At 48.4% G+C, this 17,874-nt stretch overlaps 1 long non-coding RNA gene across 2 annotated transcripts; it reads left to right on the plus strand.

Moving 5' to 3' along the window:
* Window positions 1-3,681: 3,681 nt before the first annotated feature.
* LOC128151918 (uncharacterized) lies at window positions 3,682-6,432 on the plus strand. Of its 2 annotated transcripts, XR_008238495.1 has the most exons (3): window positions 3,682-4,456; window positions 5,000-5,134; window positions 5,781-6,432. It is a non-coding gene; the product is annotated as an uncharacterized LOC128151918 (long non-coding RNA). The 2 variants fall into 2 exon arrangements; XR_008238496.1 differs by lacking the exon at window positions 5,781-6,432 and having other exon boundaries at window positions 5,000-5,280.
* The last annotated feature ends 11,442 nt before the right edge of the window (window positions 6,433-17,874 follow it).

Genomic DNA, 17,874 nt, shown 5'->3' on the forward strand with positions numbered 1-17,874 from the left:
CAGCTTGCCAAGCCTATGACCGAAGATGCTCATTCCCTCCTCTGACAGATGGACCCCATCAGCCCCAGGAGACCAGGTTTCTCAAAGTGAGTCCCATGGTCTAAGTAGCTGAACCCCTGGCTGTGGCACCAGTCCTGTAACCATTCATTGATTTGCCAGGTTTGACTGGCCCTTTCAAACCCTTGCTCTGACTGGGAGGACTGATGAAAAAACTACCTGCGCCCCAGAGCCCCTCACCGCTGCTCCCAGGGCTCTGTAATCCTTCTTGATACTCCTCAGACTGCTCCTGGCTGCATCACCAATGCCCACATGAAAAAACAGCAGCGGATAATAGTTGGTGGACTGTACAAGGCTTTTCCTTGCTTTTCCAGTAAACAAGCTGGTAACTGTTTACTGGCACGCTGGGAAACTCAGCCAAGAAATTGTGCAGAGTGCTAGCACCATCAAAAAATGACCCCACATGTCCTCATAGCAGCAGGTCCTTTAATAAGATGAGAAGCAAGCACAAGGCAACTTTCCAGTTACTTTAATATGCATAAAAAATCGTGTTGTGCCTGGTCATGGCTTTGTGATCTTTCAGTGGAATTGCTATTTGGTAGTGACTTGCTCTTGCATCTTTATTGCTTATTTAAAATGTGCCTCTGCTTGGACTGGAGTTTTGTAATAGTGGCACTTTGGGCTTCCACATCTATTGCCTTGGAAAACATCACATTAAAACTTGCTCAGCTGTACAAATCCCAGCCTCTCAGACAGAATTCAAAACATCGCTGGCGCCTTCCTGGGTTCCCTGTAAAGCACTGACAAAGCCAACCCCAAATCTGCAGCAATGATCACATCCCTGTGACTGTACCCTTCTCACTATGAAAGTGCCCTTCTGGCTTCTGCTTCGATTTGATAACTTCAGTACACATCAGATGTAATCCACCACTGAAATGCATTTACCTCCACTCCTCCACCAAAACATATTTACCTCTATTGTAGAGCACAGTATTAAATTATTAAGTAATTTACTGCCTACAGGAGCTGGGAATGGTATTGCTTACATTAGGAGGTGCTGGGCTGCACAGGTATTGCAATAGTTAGGTTTAACTGATGTTGTCCTGCTCCCTACTCTAGTGGTACCCAGAACTGCTAGGGGTTTTGTGACAAGTGTCTCCTGTCCCAGCTTTGTCCCTCTGCCGCGTGGTGATAGGTCCTCCTCTTTTGCTAAAATATAACTTGGTTCATTGACACTATATAATATCCCTGAAAAAAAGGGGAAAATCTCTTTTCTCAGACCTTACCCACAACCAGTGCCATGCCCAGGGAGCCATCCTGTCAAAATCACCCCCAAGCTCCCTAAAATGGGAATCGGGACAGAGCAACCTGCTTCTACGTCCAGGTTCCCGTCCCCACATGTCTTCCCACAGTTCTTGTGCTGGGAATCACTGAGAGCAAACCCAACTAAATAGCACACTTCCTTACACCAAATAGTTGCTTACACACCAAAAGAGGACCCATGGAGGAGCTACCTGCCACTGCCACCTGCCTACAATGGCGATGAGTTCCCTGGAGTCTCAGGAATGCATGTGGCTCCCTAACAGCGCACAGTAAGAAATGGTATTGCTTTTTTTATGGAGATAGAGGGAGCTGCAAGTGAATTGGTTTTTCTTTTCCTTTTGGTTAGCCTTGTAGAAGGCTTTTTCCCAAGTTCAGACCTATCCAAGTGTGGGAAGAGTCACTCTTGGAGGTAAAGAGACATCCCTTCAAGTCCTGTATGAAGATCCAGGGTGTTGAACTCACAGCTGTGGGTTCAGTTGCTGAGGGACCAAGAAACATCAAAGCTTGTTGAACTGAGTCCTGCCCAGGCTTGCTGGTGTTGGCACCAAGGAACCGTGGTGGCTGGTTGTGGCCCTGGACAGCTGCTGAGGTATTGGCCCAGAGCAGCCTGTGGATGACTGAGTGACCAGTGGGACCTGGACAAGCTCAGGAATGGGAAGTCAAATTAGCCCCACAGAGAAGCTGAAGGCCAACCCAATCCTAATCTGTAGGACTGGATGGGTGGCACTGGGTAAACCTTCATCACTTCTCTGAGTCAAGGACCAAGAATGTGGCCAATCCCATCTAGGTTTTCCTTATCATCCCTCTCCTGTCTGGCCATTGGTTTCCCACTATCTCTGGTTTTCCCCTTGGAAAAGGCTTGTGCCTTTCCCTTCAGCAGCCCTGTGGGAGGGAGCTGACCCCATGCAGAATTGTTGAATATCGCGGAGGTGGAGGTGGGCATCTCATCGAGATTGGGTATGGAGCTGGACAGGACAAGAGTGGGACACTTGGCTGCTTCATGGTGTTGCACATCTTCTCTTCCAACCATGAGTGGTGATGTAGACCTGTGACACATTGGCGGAATATGGGAATTTTTTGAGCTTTTGAGGTGTATAGATCACAGGCGGGCAACTTCTTACCTTACAGATAAATGGACAGTAGGTGTAAGAAGCAGTGGGTGAATGTTTCTGAGACTATGGAAATCTAATCACCCTCACATTTGTTATGTGCTTTGTGTTCTGGAAACAAGATCCAGGTCCACAAAGATGTTTAGGAACATCATTCTTATGTAGGCTCCTAACCTTTGTCAGCACCCATGGGTGTTTATGCCACTGGTAGAAGCTAGGTCCTAGCTATCTTTCACACATCTGGCTTCAAGCTGTCGTTTTGGCAGACATGCAAGGACCTGGCCTGGCTAGAAGGGAGCAAACACAAAATACAGTGTGTCCTGCGTGGGAACATTGGTCAGGAGGGGACGTTCTGCATCTCTGCCTCCAGCTCACTGAATCACATCACCCACGCCTGGTAAACGGCCTTCATCGGGCATGTTCTTGGCATCGTGCCTCCATGCACAGCACTTTTTGTGTTCTTCCTGAGACTCATGAGGCTGAGCTGTGTGTTAGCTTGACAGAGGATATACTAGAGGGTGGCAAGAAAAATCCAGAGGAACAGAAGGACCTCACAGGCTATTGGGGTCTCCAGGGAACTGGGACCGAGTCACTGCAGAAAGACACAGGGGAAAAAAATCAGACAGATATGTAGATGCTGCTAGACCAAGCCCAGTGCAAACCAAACCTGAGCTCAGGTTTTCAGTGTCACCCTTTTCCCCCCAGTATTTTGCATCAAGGAAAAAAAAACTACTATTTTTCTCCCCTGGTTCTAATTGCAGGCAAATGAAAGGAGCTATGTCTGATCAGAACAAACTATGGGAATTTCAAAGGATATCCAAACATTTCATTTTGAAAATTTAGAAATGTCATGTGCATTTTAGCCTCTGTGTAGTCCTTTATAATGCACAACCTATGGCAAAGATGGGGGAAGAAAAAAAAGGGGAATAAAATCATTGTAAAATGAACAAGATCAGCAGGGCTTATCTGGAATTGTCAAGGCAGCATGATTCAACAGTATCTGGACATTTTTCAGTGCTGTTGCAAGCAGGAATGGGAAGGCTGAGGCTGAGTGCAATGCCTCTGGGTCCCACTGAAGCTTTCAGTGCCATGCAAGAGTTGTTCTCACCCACGATCAGCTTTTCAGGAGAAGCACTTTGAAGCCCAGTAGCTCTTTGCAGGTTTATTCTCATGGGGGCTGCATTTCTGCAAATGTAAGATTTGAGCCATTTTTCTTTCTTTTTTTTTTTTTTTTTTTCTCTTGCATTTGCTTTCCTAACGTTAGCCTCCAGAGGGCGAAAACCCTTCAAAAAGACGCTGGGAAGAGCTCCAGCCAAGGTGGAGGTGATCTGCTTGCAAAATCACAGAAGAAAGACCCGTGATAAGGAATTCCCCCCCAAATCATGCTTTTTCCGGCCCATTTCTGTGATGACGTCTCCAGCCCCCAAACCTGACCACTGCTGGGAAGGTCTGGGAAATGGGCTGGGTGAGAGAAGAGGAACATGAACTCCTGACTCAGGGCTTCCTGGAAAGCTTTTGGGATGATGAAATCGGCTGGTGCCTTACGTCAGGTGGGAAGATTTTCAGTGGCTTGCCCCGGGAGCTGGTTCACAAAGCCAGAAATCTTGGGCGATGAAGGAAAGTCCTAATGCCGCTGGTGCAGACGTTATGCTCCTTTTCAATACGATATACAAGCAGTTTCCTTGCAAAGCGCTTTAGGAAAGAAGGGGATCTGCCACTTGCCAAATTCGGAGGGAGTAGAAAATCCTGCCAGATCAGAGCACCCTGGTGTTCTATCCCTAACTCAGAGCCCAAAGTGATGTAGAAACGGGTCCCAGGACAGCCAGTATTAAAGCAAGGGCTGGATGGTTTTGAGGACAACACATACATTGCCGCTTGTTGAAGAAACCCAATTCTTGGGAAATACTGAGTGCTCTGAAAAACAGGTCTTTTGCACATATCTCCAAAGGAACTCGAAAAGTAAGACCTGGTGGGAATATCGTACTCATGGACAGAGAGGATATTGCTGGCTCGCAGCTGAAAAAAAGGTATTTAAGAAGGTACGGAGACAAGATGGAATGAGATAGGAGCAGTTTGGGGTGAGGAGATGGGAAATGGGGCTGAGGAAGGTGACTGAAGGAGAAATAGGACTACTGGGGGCCTCAGTGTTTGGAATATTTCAGTGTATGGAATATTTCAGTGTATATATACATATGTACCAGCTATACTTTTAGTATACTCACTCTGTATAGTATAATTCAATTCTGTAGTATATTTATGGTGAGATGGGAGGCCACAAGCCACAGCCTTGCCCCAGGCTTGCTGCCGGGCTACGGGAGCATGCTGCTATCAGCTGGAGGGACCCAGCACCTCTGCATCCATCCTGGCACCATCACTGAAATAAGCTGAGTAATTGAATCATTTACTGCTACGTTTCTGTCAGATCTCATTACACAGCACCTGAGTTATTTTTCCAGTTGAGTGATTGCCTGGATTCAACCGTGGTGATGCTAAATATCCCATCCCTGATGAAGTCCCTGGCAATAGCCTCAGAGGCGACATTTGGTCAAGGCTGACACTTTCTCCTGCAGAAATAATGTTGTCGGGGTATAATCCTGATGTGGATGTGGTCCTGCCTCATCTGGTATCACAGCTCACCACGGGCAGAAGCGGAGAAGTTCGAAGAAGGGACGCAGGGAAGATCAAACAGCTCCGGCAATGAGAAGGTCAGGACTCCTTGTCTTTGAAAAGACATGGCTGGAGGGGAAGCATGATGAGGCTTATGAAATTGAAAGAGGACAGGCTGTTCACTGCTTCATCCAATGAAAAATAAAATTTAAAATAATTAATTAAATAAATAGATAGAACTACAGCAGCTACTAGGAAGAAAATTAACTCTATCCCAGCCAAAACCAGGACAGGGCATCAGCTGAGGTTGCCAGGCTCAAAACAAATCAGCCAGTGTTTGGTACAAAGTCTGGCAAGGAAGCTTTGGGTGGCAAAGGCCGGTCCTGCTCTCTCCGAAGGAGCACGGGATGGTCAGGGGAGAGAAACCCATGGGGGGGTCACCCAGCACGCAGAGACCCCAGCTGCTGTGGGCACTCCCCAAGCCACAAATGGTCTGAGAGAGAAGAGTTTGCGGAGGAAATGTCATTACCTGTTATTATGCCTTTCCCAGACATCTGCTTCTGGTGAGTGTCAAGGACAGGACAGTGGGTGACTGGGAGGTGCGGGTGACCCAGTACAGCAGTCCTGTCCTGTTCTTATAACCCCTTCAACTGATGCAAAGAAGCTGCAGCAGAGACAGCCCAGGGCAGAGCCTTTGCAGGCTCACCTCAGTTAGTTACACTATTTCTCACCTTGCTTTTGTAGCACAGGCGTGGGCGGCTTGTGCCAGCACAGATGCTGTCCTTATGCCAGCCCAGTTGGAGAAACACCTGGAAACAGATCCCCCACGTTCATCCATCTGCGTTATACCAAGCTAAGGTGTCTTCCCTCTGCCTCAGCTGCCTCTTGCATCCAATAAATCCTGAATTGTTTTTTGCACAGTCCAGCATTAACAGCACAGATGGAGCAACTGTACTGGAATATGCACGGCTTTTAGTCGAGAGGAATAAATTATAATGGTACACAGAGGCTTTTTTCTATGGCTAGGACCAGCATAAATATATCTTACAAAAAAAAGACCTACTTTTCCACTTGTCTCCTTTGCTATCCAAAATAATCATCCTGGCCAAATGCTTGTGCAGAACTGGCTTGGGCTTGCAAAAGAGTTAAAAGCTCCATCCTTCAATTTTTAATTTGCATGTATCTGACATCGAAGGGGCTAAACATGAGCACTGCAAAGCTCATGAGTCTTTTTCATTGCTACTTTTCAGAGTGTTACTGTGTTTTGAAGTGGTTTGTACTGAAGAAGAACGAATGTCAAATACAGGGAGCAGTAACAAGCCTGTTGTCAGAGCAAATCCACCTTCACAGGATTTCCCAAATGTTTTGCCTTTATTCTGCATTTTGTGTGGATGCTCAACCTACTTGTTTCATTTCCTTTTTCTTTTTTTTTTTCTTAGAAAAAATAAAGCAGACGAGGTTTGAAAGCAGAGAACGTTCCGAGTGCTTCTGAGAGTTTTTCTAGCAGTGTTTGTCAGGTCCTTCATGTGGAGCTGCTGGGCTTGACAGCCTGTGAACTCCTATTTCTTTAACCAAAGCCCCGAAAACATGATATTCTGCTTAAACTACCCTAACCCTTTAAACTACTCTAACCCTTTATAGCTGTTTAAGCTGCTTAAGATGCAGTTACAGTTCGGATAAATTCAGACGCTAAAGCGTTGCGGAGTAGCCCGAATGCTATAAACTCTCCTGGCTTTGAAATGATCTCAAAATTGAAAATGTTTCAACTGGTAGTATTTAAATATTCATTGCTCTAAACCTAAGAAATTTGCTTCTAAATAGGATTGAATTATGAGCCTCAAAGAGATTTGCAGCGCAAAGCAGCCCCATTTGCAGGGAGCCTGAGCAGCAGTTTTAAAGTTATTAACTTCTGCAGTTAGGAAATTCCTCCTTAAGTGGCATCTTTAACAAATGCTTCATGAAATTGCCTTCACCAATCAAAAAATACAGATACAATTAATTTTTCTCGAATTTTAAACCTCACCGACATCAGCAAAATGAGCTGTATTTTATCTCCCTGGCTCCCACTACCCAAGCCGAGTGCAAAATCTGGCAGTGGCATAAAATCAGTATGGCTTGATGTTTTTGTGCTCGTTTGCTCAGATTCATTAAACCAGTTGTGATGGGAATGTGCAATCACACATGCAGGCAGGCACAAACCCAAAACCGTTGCTGGGATGAGACGGAGCAACCCAATCCCAGGTGCAAGGCAGGCTCTTTTTAAGTTGTGAGCACCATGTGGGCCACCCTTTAAAATTGCCAGCAGCCTGGGCAGTTATGTGCATCCATATGATGCTGTGCCGGTGGGTTTGTGCCAGCTTTTAGCCCGTTGTCGTAGGGATCAGAAGAGGTGACACCAGCCTGGGTGAGGAACAGATGCTTCCAGTGCACAACAAGATGCAATGTGTTTGTGGCCAAGTTTTTTTCCTGCTGAAAGAACAGGACGTGATTTTCCTGGCTGAAATAGGACAAGACCTTGTTGGGTCACCTCTCCCGCCTCTGCCTGGCTGTGGAATCAAGTTAAATATCAAACTCTTCAGTCGGACCCATTAACCAGCTCCAGTGCTGCTGAGAGTCCCTGGGATGGAAGCAGTGGAAAAATGTGCCGGTGTGGGATGCAACGCAGTGATGTGCTGGGCATTGAGCTTATCCGAAACGCCCAGCGAAACCCTGTGGGGACCCAGGTCTGCAAGCTGGGGGACAGTGGGGAGCCTGCTCACTGCGGCGATGGGGATGGATGATCTTCCAACCACCACGTGTCCCAGGAGAGCCACATGGGGCTTGATGGTACTTGCCCTGCGCCACCTCCCCAGCTGATAGTGGGTGCAGGTCCTTGGCATGGGACTCGGGCACCTACAGCCCACGAGGAGATCCTGCAAGTCCCACTCAACCCTTTGATCAGGAATCATAGATTAGTTTGTGTTGGAAGGAACCTTTAGAGGTCATCTAGTCCAACCCCCCTTCCATGGACAGGGACATCTTCAACTAGATCAGGTTGCTCAGAGCCCCGTCCAGCCTGGCCTTGAATGTTTCCAGGGATGGGGCATCGACCACCTCTCTGGGCAACAGTTCCAGTGTTTCACCACCCTCATTGTAAAAAATGTCTTCCTTCTATCTAGTCTGAATCTACCTTCTTTTAGTTTAAAACCATTACCCCTTGTCCTATCTCAACAGGCCTTACTAAAAATGGGCCACTTAATCCTCAAACTCCAGCCTGGAATTGGTGCCCAGGCTGGCACCGGTTGCGGCAGTGTTGGGCATCATGTGTTGGGGCACAGGGACCATCTGTGGCCTTTAATGAAGAATTTCAGGTACTTTAGTGGTGCTGGTCATGGAGGTTTCCCAGAGCTGGAGGATGGGGAGGTCTATGGGGCGCTGCAGTGAGGATTACGTTAAATAGGATTTTAATGTGGTAATGTCAGCTTGCCAAATGCTCCAAAAACTGGCAAGCACAGGCAAACAGCTGCTTACTCTGGTCAAAACACCCATTTCTTTTTATCTTCAGAAAAATGTCTCCTCTGGAAGGAAATGGCTGCACGTTTAGTGATGGATGGTGGTAAGACACCAGCATTTCAGCACTGAAAATTACACCTTGTGCTTTTTAACAGAGCCTCGGGGAACAACGCAAATGAATGACGCAAAGGACAGGCGCTGCAAGCCTTAATGTCACGGTCTCGCCACTTCCCTCCCTCCCACTGGAGCTACCAGTGGGGAGTATCTGGTCTTCCTCCGAAAACTACGTGCAATTTATCGCTCCGATACTATGAGCCCAAACATCACCCTTGGAGCAGCAGGGCGTAAATCTGTGCTACTCGCCGTGGGACTGCCACCGCGGCAGGGCAGCTCTTGGTGGGCACCGTGCTGTCACCTTCAGCCTGGAGGAGGGCTGGAGCCAGTCGAGCAGCGCTCATGCCTCTTGCAGCCTCCTCTAAGAAATGCTAATTGTGCAGCGCTTGCTTGAGCCTCGGCTCTATAATTAGCAGTGCTGCGTCAGCGTGCGTTGATGTCGCAGTGTTAATCGCCCAGTTTGTTTTCCAGGAGCTGCTGGGACTCCAGACAAATGAGGGGTTATTTTGGGTGACTTGTCCATCATGCAGTTTCCCTGGGTCCGTCTATCACCACTGAGCACAGGTTTGCCATGTAATGGCAGTGCTGGATTTTTACAGTGGCTAACCAATAAGTCTGATTGGGAAACACAGAGTTTGAAACACAGTCCTGTGGGCATCATATTGAGACTCCAGTGGGTGACACTTGAGAAGAGAGCTGGGACCTGGCCTAGGGACCCAGCCCCAGCCTGGGGGTAGGACCAAGTGCCAGGGCAGCATTAGAGGCGTTAACGCCAAAGGAAGGGTTTGCTGCCCTCAGGGGAGGTATTTTCACCCCTTCAAACACCCAAACCCCAAACTGGAGGGTCAAGTCCCCCGTGGCTCTTGTGCACTGGGGCAAGCATGCCAAAATCAGTGAAGCTGAATGCTATTTTAGGATGCAAGCCAGATGCTGTAGCACTGCCTCTTCCACAGATACACATGTATTCATTTAAAATCTGGCATGCCATCCTAGTCTGGTTCCTCCAGAGGGGTCTTGAATAGGCCAGAGCACCTGTGGCTCAGGATGTCAGGCTCACACTGAGACACGCATGGCCATCCATGGCAGCAAAGCACTGTTGGCATTATTCATCCACAGGGATCGGGTACAGGAGTGCATCGCCTTGGGGGTGGATGCAGGAAAACAGCCCCCCCAGCCCTTCCCACCCCACATCCCTCCACACTGAGGTCTTCCAGGGATGCAGCTGTAGGACAGGGGGAAGCAGAGCAAAACAAAGGGAGTGGGAAAGGACAGTTAAAGAAGGGGGGGGACATTTAGTATGAGGTGCAGAAAATCCAGGTTACTTTTATTTTTCCCATCAAAACAGCTTTTTTTTTTTTCCCCACAGTGTGGAATTGCTCGGGTATCCTAGGTGCACGCTGACATTCTTCCATAGCACGTGCCCACACGCATGAGTTCAAAGATTACATCTACTGGTGACCTGCCAGGATTTGGTCCCTGCTGGACCAGCTTTTATTTCCCTGCCAGATCCAGAAAATCTTGTAGGTTTGTCCCTTTGGCACTTCATCCCGCACGCTCATGGCACAACTGAGTAGCTGCAGTTACCGAGCGAGCGTCACCCCAAATTTATGTCACCATAGGAGGGAGAAGAGCCAGAACTATTACGTGTTTATTATATTAGTGGCCCTATTTCTAGGCTAACAGCAAGACCAAGGCGTGTTTTGCAGAAGCCTGTGTGCTTTATCCTGGGCAACAAATCCTGACTCAGCCTATTACATAAATTATTTATCACAATCACGAAAAGTTAGAGGAGAGGAAGGCTGAATTAGTCCAGACGAGGCAGTTGATGGAAGTGAAGTGAAAGCATAAACAAACGCAGGGCCATGATGAAGACTCCTGATTTCAAACAGGCAAAGCTCACAAACTGAGCATCGCCAGAGCTTGGCTGCAAATGCCACCAGTGTGAGGACCATCTCTGCCATGGTTTTGGCCCAGGAGAGCTCACACCCTCCCAAAAGTCTCCTGTGCACTGCTTGGGATGGGAGGACAGGGACATCACCTTGTCCCTGGGGGGAATTTGGACAGGGTCACCCCGTGCAAGAGGTTGAGAGTTCATGTTTCGGCTGGGGTCACACCATACTGGCTGGCCCTGTTGCTGTTGAGTTTATTCACCATCTCAAGGATATTAGGAATAAACAATAAGACTGCAAAGAATTAAAGTAAGCAGGGTTTCCCAGCAGCAAGGGCCCTCCCTTGGATGTCCACAATGGGAAGGGAGAAGGGACCAGCCAGGAGTTGAGCTCATCAAATAGGAGAAAGCAAGGAGAAAGACCCACCATGCCACGCAGAAATGTGGAGCTCCAGATGAATACAAGTGCAGCCCTAAAACAGGGGCAGGCACCCAACAAATATTTAACTTCTTAAATTGCCATCCATTGCCCCAAGCCAGGCAATGGAAGCAGGGAGGAAGTCTGGAGGGAAGCTGCAAGAAGATCCTTGAAGTTAGTGCAGAGATGGATGTTACTTCACCTTTCATGAGCGACATATGCTGATGGCACATGGGTGTCCCCGTGCATTGGATGTACCGAGGATGACCCTGAAGCCCGGAGCAGCAGCAACACTGGTCACAGCCCTGATTTCCCACACCACAGCTGGGCTGAGCTGAAGGGGGTCTGACGGGCAAGGATGGACTTGCTCACCCAAGGAAAAGAGGCTCTGGCTTGTGGTTTCTGCTGGGTTTAGCTGTGGCAGGTGGGGAGACGCCTGCCTCCTTCTTCCCACCTCTGCTACAGGGGTGAAAACATCCAGAGAAGAAGAGCAGATGCTTGAGGATGGGAATCCCTTAAATGACCAGGCATGAGTCAAAACCCTGAGACAACCTGACTTCCCAAGCCCAGAAGAAGAAAGAAAAGAGAGGAAATGGATCATGGTCTTCAAATACCTCCAAGAGGGAGCCAAGGGGCAGACAGGGAAGGATAAACATCACGCAGGGAAAATATTTAATTTAGCTAAAGGACCGTACTGACACTAGAGCAAAACAGGATTATCTGTCCATGGAGACATTTAATTAGAGGAAACTTCCCAGCTATTACAGCAGACAAAAGCAGAGGCGAGAAGAAAAAAAAAAAAAAAAAGGAAAGCTGTTTTCAAGATTAAATGTCATTTTTAAAAAGGAAATTTTATAAGATGGTAACAGCAGGGGTGGGGGAAAGGGTTGATGCCCTGTCCTCACACCTCCTTTAGGTGGTCTCACCTCATGTGGGCAGGTTAATTCATCTTTCCTGTCCAGACTTGAATTTTTCAGATGGTTCCCAGCCTGATTTTAGCCCAGGCCAACTCACAGGTTGCCAACCGGCTGGCAAGGCCCATCCAGGGGTGGAGGGCAGGGGGTGCTCCCTCCCTGCAGGGGGGTTTGGAGGTGCCCCCCATCCTGGAGGCTGGCAGAGCACCAGTCCGTGCTCCCCCATCCTCCCACTGCAGAAATGATGGCCAGATGCAGGGCGGGGAGGTCCTTGAGAAAGGAAGAGAAAGAAACACAAAAATGAAAAAATAGCTGGCTATTACCCAGCTGAAATCTTTATTTGCTATATTGCCTTTCAAAAGCTTTAATTCCCTTTTCTCCCTTGGGGGAACCTGTTGAGAAGGTTTTCACTGCTTGTGGCCAGCTGTAATTTCTGGGTATGAATCCCCCACGCACATGGAACCACTTCATTTGCAAAGCCAAGAGCTCTGCTCACCGATTTCGGGTCTTTCGCCCGTCAACAGCTGTACGGGCATCCCCCCATGCCCTCGCACAGGGCAGGGTGAGGAAGCATCTCCACTCCGAGGAGACGGGACAGGCCAGGGCAAAAGGCAGGAGCGAGTGGTTTTCTCTGGGGGGAAGGGGGCAGAGGATGGAGGACGGGACCATTGGCTCAGCTCCGGAGCTGGACCTTCATCCCAGCTGCATGTGGCATGATGGGGGCAAGACCAAGGCAGACGTCTAACTAGGGAGCCAGCATAGCCAGGGATTTATTTCCAGCTTGAAAACTACTTTAAAGGGAAAATTAATTAACGGAAAGCGTGGTTGGGAACACTGCCTCCAACCCTCTCTGTTTGCTGGGGCTCGGCTCTTCAAACTGTAAGCCTTACCCATACGCTCCTCAAGGGAGGCTGGTGTGGGGTCTGATGGGATGACACTTTTCTCTGAATTTCACCCTGATTTTTTTTTTCTTATTAGTTTGCTGATGAGGAGTTTCATCTCCATCCTTTAGTTTCCCCACCTGTAAAATGACAATCATGCTGCCAGCCTCTGCTGTAAGGTACCCAGCGCTCCGCTCACTGGGAGAGCTGTAAGACAACTAGTTATTCTTATAATAAATTAATATTATCAGTAAAAGAGAAGAAGCAGTTACCATGAAAAGCACTCATCAGCCCATTGAAGCACCCTGGAAGATCAATGATTTAATCAATCTAATCCTTGCCAAGTATTAGTCTGGAAAGATCTGAGCTGCCAGAAACAAAGTCAGGCAGATTAATGTCCTGCCCAGAGTTCTGGTTTCCCACTGAGCCTGACAGGTCCTGGCAAAAGCTCCTGTGCCCAGAAATGTATTTTGAGACTGGCATGCTTGACGAGTAACTCATTCCCTTCAAATTAAATTAAGGCGAAGTTAATCTCATCTGTCGTGGGAAGGGAGCAGACAGGTGAAGCTGGTGTTGCAGCCAAGGGTTCCTGAGGGCTTGGAGCAGAAACGGGGTAGCAGGAGGACAGAGATATAAGGGTGTGTTGGCCCGTCTCTGCTGAGCACTGCAAAGCTCAAGGGCTTGCGGGATGATGCAACAACCATGCCAGAAATACCCACAGCTGCCGAAACAGGCAGGTCCTCCACTGTCCCCCCCCAGGTCCCTCAGCTCCCAACCATGCCAGCAAGAAAGCAGGCAGTGATCTGCAGTTTTAGAGCCTTAAACTGGCTCAGCCAAAGGTGTGATGGAAATGAGAACTGGGGCAAGAGGAAGGCTGGGCCCTTCAGCTGGGCAAGGGGTGGAGGGGGAGGCAGAGCAAACCTTCACCGTATGCATGTGGAGTATCGCCACAAATCTGCACCTAACAGACTGTGTGAGATGGCAAAAAGGTGCTCCACGGGGTCCAAAAGGCGGCCAGCTGGCACGGTCTGGCCACGTCCACACCACTTGACTCTTTTAGTCACCGTAGACGGCGTGGCCACATTCAGGCTGCTGCCTGGAGTGGTCTGTGGCCAGACAGAGCTCCAGCACCGTGCCTGGGAATTCCTGGGAAGCCCAGGCTGTGCCCAGGACCGCTCCAACAACACAGAGTTTCGTGCAGGGGACCCTTCCCTGAGACTGTTTCATGTGCTGGGATACATAAACCTGGTTCTCTCATAGCAAAAATGGGAGGAAAAAATGGAAAATTCTGCCTTTTCTGTGGATGGTTGCCTAGAGAAGATGTGGGGTCTCCATCCCCTGAGATGCTCAAAACTCAACTGAGCACAGCCTTGAGCAACCTGATCTCAGTCTGAGAGTAAGGAGGACCTAAATGTACATCTCCCCCATCCTCCCCTGTGGTCTAAGCACCCACTTTTTATACAAAAATTTGGGCAGGAGCCCTGCCTGGCTCAGCTCCCCATCAAGACCTGCTGCTGCTGACCAAGTTGCTCCTGCCTGTGCAGGGCAGTTTATTCCTGATGTTAGGACTAAAAAAGGTCAGTCCTAGGGCTCTTCTCCACCTCCACACCTTTCCCAGCCATCCCCAGGGTGAGGTCCCCAGGTTCGGGACTGATGCGTATCCAGGGAAGAAAAACCCAAAGGGAAAATGCCATAATTTTGCATTTGTGTCTCTAAATCACCCACTGTGAGTTTACGTGGGAGTTAGCAAGGTTTCGGTCATGCCCTAAGTGAAAGATTTCCTTCTTTAGCATCAGGAAAATAAGAAGAAAAAAACGAAAAAGGAATAAAGAAAAATTTAAAAGAAATTTAAAAAAAAATAAAAAGAAAAAACTTGCAGGGTTGCAACACTTTATAAACTTATAAATGTTTTTCCTCCCCCAAAATATCAGAGGAAAGACTAGATTCTGACTTTGAATTAGATCACTACTATGGGTTAATCACACAGCCAAAGCAAATCTGAGAAGCAGAGAGAGGAACAACTCTAACATCACTTAACTGACTTCAGAGTCAGATACTCCAAGAGCATTTTAGGCACCTAAAGAACAGAGATGAGAACCTCACCCGGCTGTAACAGCACCTAAACCTGCAGAAAGGTTGATGCAAGTTTAGGAAATCCCACAAAGTCACTGCCCGAGTTGCTGGCCAGCATCTTCCTCAACAGCTGATCCAATGTTATTCAGATGCTTCTGGTTTAATTTTGGGTTTTTTTTCCTTTTTTCTGGATTACATTGGTTAAGAAAATGCTTGAGAAAGGGAGGGAAGCTGGAAGGGAAAATTAAATTACAGCAGTAGGAAGGAAAATGTAAACCTCAAATGCTCACACAGTGAAGAAGCAGCTGTGTCCTAAAGGCTGGTTTGATAAACACGTCAGGGGGTGCCACCACTAGACATGTACTCAATGAATACATAAATGACGGCTCCTCTTATTTCTCCTCCATCTTCCCATTTCCTACCAGTTGCCCTGGAAACTTCCCTGTCGCGGTACTCCCGGGAGCAAAGTCCAAGAGAAGAAAACCAGCTGCAAAGCCTTCGTGACTTAAAAGCTCACAGCCAAGCGATGCTAGAGGAGGATTTGGGCGTGAGCCGTCCCTGTGCCGACCTGCCTCCATCCCATGCGCTGCACAGCTCGACCCTGCAGCCCTGGGGATGGGCATGGGCCCCCCCAATAACCCCTGCATCCCACGCCTAGCCCACGGGGCATCCTCGGGCGGCATCGCCACCCATCTCCCCGCAGGTTATTCACGCAAAGGCTGCATGGATTCCTCCTACGCAGAGACTGTGTTGCAATTCACCGACAATTAGCTGATGTAAAAGGAGCCGGAGGGCTGAATAACCTCCCAGAAGACCCCGGGTGCTTTTCCAACCGGGGATGCAAGCAATCACAGCCGGAGGGTTGCAATTAATTCCCCATTAGGATAAAATCCAATTAGGCTGGGGAAGGAGGAAAGTACACCAGATGCTTTGTTCTTCTGCAGGGAGCACCTGCAATTCACGGAAAAAAAAGAAGAAAAGAGAATAAAAACAAAAATTCCAAACCTCATTTGCACTGGAGGAATTAAAAGACCCTGGAACAGCAGAGCCATCCAGTCCTGAGGATGCCAGGCCACGCTGGAGGCATCTCGGGAGGGTTTTGTCCCAGCAAACACTGTGACCTTGGGGGAAGATGCAATTTTCACACCTCATGTCCCAGCCCACCGCAAGCAGGACTGGAGCAGCTCATCTTTCGTGTGACCCACACAAAAAATTTTGATCTCTGCTCTGATGCCAGATGCCCACAGCAGGTAGAGGAGGGGAGCACGGCTGCGCTCGTCTTCCTTTCTGTCCCCTCTGGTTTCACAGGCTCTACCATCCAGGACTGCCGCCCCAGCACCCAAATCTCCCCTCCTCCTGCTGCCCCTAGGTGGGAGACAGCACACAAGGAGCAAACACTGCGACTGAGCCAGCGAGGCCAAGCAAGGGACAAAGCAAAACTGCGCACTTTAAACCCCCGCCTCTCGCCTACAATGCACCCTTGAGTACGTTTTTAATGCAAATTTTGCAGAAAATGCAAAATACATTTTTATGCATACTATATGTATTTATAAAGGTCTTTATATTCACAGCTTTACCTTGCTAAACCCATTTAGCCAAAACCTTCACCCATTTGAGTTGCACGCCAGAACCAGTGTTGCAGCATGCAAGGTTTGTGCATTGCCCACGATGTCTCAAATAAGCCACGTACGAGGACAAGGACAGTCTCTCCTCGCTGTGCAGTTATGCCCCCACGTCACGAACCCATCAATCCTACCTGCCTGCTTTATTTTCTTAAGGTGTAAAAGAGGTGGCTCAGAGGAAGGGTGGGGGCACGGGGCTTGTGGCTCCTCACACCTCCCACGCTGCCAGGAAATACCCTGCCTGTACGTGTGGCTCAGCTGCTCTCAGACATTTCCCCTGCACACCCCCAGATACATAGAATATTTTTATATACATATAAAATACACATATATAAATACATAATAAAATAATTTTAAAATGTGTAAATACATAAATAACATAATATAGAAAAATATTTATGTAGTATATGTTAAATACATATAATAAATAAATATATTGCACACACATATGACTACAGCAAAGGGCTGCTTAGAGGGCACAGCTCAGAAATAGGAGATGATGGAGCCAGGGACAAGACCAACATCCAGGTGCGATCAAAGGAGGGAGTGATGCTGGAAGTGTGCACAGCGCAGATGGAGCCAAGGATTGCCCAAATCCTGGCCTGCTCTGTCACCTGTCACCAAGATGAGTTAAATACATCCCAACAGCCCAGGGACCCACCCGCACCCACTTTTACAGCTTCCTCGGGCCTCCTCGGCATCTCCTGGCCAAGGCACCTCCACGACATGCCCACGCTGAGGCATTTCTTCAGCTGGCTGCTAAATCCTCTTTCCAGGACCTTTTTTTTTTTTTTTTTTTCTTTACCTTCAAACCCCATCAGAAAACACGAGTGGCTGCCAGGATGGGAAGCGGAGCTGCGGGATGGGGCCAGCGGTGCCCTGGGAGGGTGGCACAATGGCTCTGGTGCTTCCACCCGTGGGTTTACCTGGGAGAACCTGGACCACCAGAAAAGGACAAATCCCCAATTTCCCAGCTAGACTCACTCCGAGAGCCTGCTAAGGATAATTTAAAGCTGGTGGTTTGTGCTTGCCCTAAGCTATTGATTGAGCCCATGATTGCACGCCTTCCCTCCCCTTGTCCATTCTTGCCCAGGCATATCGACAGCAACCACCGCCGCTCCCAACACAGAGATTAAAAAAAAACCCGCTTGCCAACAAGGTGCTATTAGGCTCCACCTCAAATTACTGCTTTTAGCAACCTGGTGTACAGCAGGCACACCAGTCACGCTCGCTATTTCTTTGTGATGCTTTGAAGACATATTGCAGCCACCAAGAGCTCAATGCTTCATTGCCAGTGAGGGAAAAACCCCACCCCAGCGCTCCCAATAAAGGCTCTTGCTATTTTGCACTGTATTTCACCTGTCCGTGTGTTGAAAAGTTTTAATCCTGTACCTACATATAGTCCTGTAACAGCAATTTTCAGTGCCAGCCAGAAG

Source organism: Harpia harpyja, chromosome 15 (assembly GCF_026419915.1).
Source record: "Harpia harpyja isolate bHarHar1 chromosome 15, bHarHar1 primary haplotype, whole genome shotgun sequence".
In the NCBI taxonomy this organism is placed as follows: Eukaryota; Metazoa; Chordata; class Aves; order Accipitriformes; family Accipitridae; genus Harpia; species Harpia harpyja.